Below are 2,500 nucleotides of genomic sequence, written 5' to 3' on the forward strand. Positions count from 1 at the left end.
CCAACTTCCCAAAAACCTGCCTTCTTCGCAGTTCGGCTAAGTCTCCCTCGTTTCCAACTTTCCTCTAAGTTGCCCTCCTCGCAGTTTGGCCAAGTTCACTCTTTTCCAGCGTCATCCCCCCAAGTTGCCTTGGGCGCAGTTCGGCCTAGTTCACTCTTTTCCAGCATCATCCCCCCAAGTTGTCTTGTTCGCAGTTCGGCCTAGTTCACTCTTTTCCAGCGTCATCCCCCCAAGTTGCCTTGTTCGCAGTTCGGTCTAGTTCACTCTTTTCCAGCATCATCCCCCCAAGTTGCCTTGTTCGCAGTTTGGCCTAGTTCACTCTTTTCCAGTGTCATCCCCCCAAGTTGCCTTGTTCGCAGTTTGGCCTAGTTCACTCTTTTCCAGTGTCATCCCCCCAAGTTGTCGTTGCCAACAACCCAAGAGTCCATAGTATTCGGAGTTCTAGCGGGGCCTCCCCTTGCTTCCAACAACCCAAGAGTCCATAGTATTCGGAGTTCTAGCGGGGCCTCCCCTTGCTTCCAACAACCCAAGAGTCCGTAGTATTCGGAGTTCTAGCGGGACCTCCCCTTGCTTCCAACAACCCAAGAGTCCATAGTATTCGGAGTTCTAGCGGGGCCTCCCCTTGCTTCCAACAACCCAAGAGTCCGTAGTATTCGGAGTTCTAGCGGGGCCTCCCGTTGCTTCCAACAACCCAAGAGTCCATAGTATTCGGAGTTCTCGCGTGGCCTCCCATTGATTCAAACAACCCAAAAGTCCATCTTCTTCGCAGTTCAACATCGCCTCCCTCGTTTCCAACAGGCCCAAAGGTCGTCTTCTTCGCAGATCCACGAAGAGCTCATCACGATTTGCCACATTCCATTTCCCACGGGTTGTCAACAACACTTTCTCACACTTCCCGCAATCGAGTACGTGCATGACATGCCAAAGCACATCTTATTTGCCTTCCATCGCACTCAAGACGACGGGTTGTGGAAGAACGATATTGTTCACAACAAGTTCAAGGACAACGTCTCAATCAAGGGACACAACCGAATTATGTTGACTGGGTCGCTAAAGTAAACCCGAGTTCATATAATGCACCGCATCCAAAAGAACTAGCCACAACACGTGCATCACTGAGATGTTTCACTAGATGGAACACGTGCGTGACATTAGGATCCTCCAACACCTCTTCGTGATGGAAAGATAGAATTCGAAGCAACCACAGAAGTACCGTCTAGTGGGTAGGCAACACAGGGACTGATCAACCAATATCACCCAAGGCAACGGGTGAAAATGGAAGAGATGCATGCTTGACCGTTCGATACGCAAGGCATGGAGCCAGCCAGCAAGTGCATCTCGATTACAACTCACACACCCTCACGTTCGCAAGACACCACACCACAAGACGGTCCACCCCCCACCTACCATGGGCAAGCAAGCAAATGGAAACATCAAGTGACGCAGGGTCAAGCATCGCTAGGCATGAAAATAACTTTCCACAATATCCGAGGGACTAGCTGCCGAGCTAACCAACGATCAGTGACGACCGTGTGTTGGTATTAATAAAGCTCAACAACTATGAAGAGGCTAGTTGTGCCATGATAAACATGCTAACGCACGCACCACGTGAGGGGGGAGGCCTCATCAAGCTCCCTTTAAAACCTGCCAGTGTGGAGCTGGCCGGCTCAAGGAGCACTCCCCCCCTATAAGAGGTTAATATGCAAAAGGCAAAATTGTACAAGTAGATACACTTTTTTTGAGCAGACATAAGTCCATATCTCGGGCTATACTTCGAATTTTGATGCGATTTTTTGCAGTAATTCGTAGAATAATGGTATCTCCTTGCTCACCAAATTTCATAATTTTTCTCGAAGGGGAACTATTTTTTTTATTTTTTTTACTTACCGGGTATGTGTAAAATCGGGAAAAATAGAAAAGCACATGTAGACTTCGAATTTCGACCTCATTTTTTCCAGTCCACCACTAAACAATATCAGGAACCTCCCCACAAAATTTCATTCAGTTTGGCCAAGGTCTTAAATTTGACAAATTTTGGCACCAACCTATCTAGTCGCGGTGCACCGACCAACTTGGCCAAGTGCAAAATGCATCCAATTCAAAACTTTTGTGCACCAACGCTTTTACAGTACTCATTTGGGGGCATTTGGAGGCCTTTCCAACCCTCACATCTCAAAAACCACGAATTTCATTTTTTCACAAATCTCCCCACCAAGCCATCTAGCTATGCCGTGGTGCACCGCCAACCTTGGCCATGTGCAAAACCCTCCGAACTCAAAACTTTCGTGCACCAAGAATTTCATGGTATTCATTTGGGGGCATTTGGAGGCCATTCCAACCCTCACATCTCAAAAACCACGAATTTCATTTTTTCACAAAACTCCCCACCAAGCCATTTAGCTATGCCGCGGTGCACCGCCAACCTTGGCCATGTGCAAAACCCTCCGAACTCAAAACTTTCGTGCACCAAGAATTTCATGGTATTCATTTGGGGACATTT

This window comes from Vigna unguiculata, unplaced genomic scaffold (genome assembly GCF_037176805.1).
Source record: "Vigna unguiculata cultivar grain cowpea cultivar isolate G323 ecotype 2 unplaced genomic scaffold, ASM3717680v1 ptg000256l, whole genome shotgun sequence".
Taxonomy (NCBI): domain Eukaryota; kingdom Viridiplantae; phylum Streptophyta; class Magnoliopsida; order Fabales; family Fabaceae; genus Vigna; species Vigna unguiculata.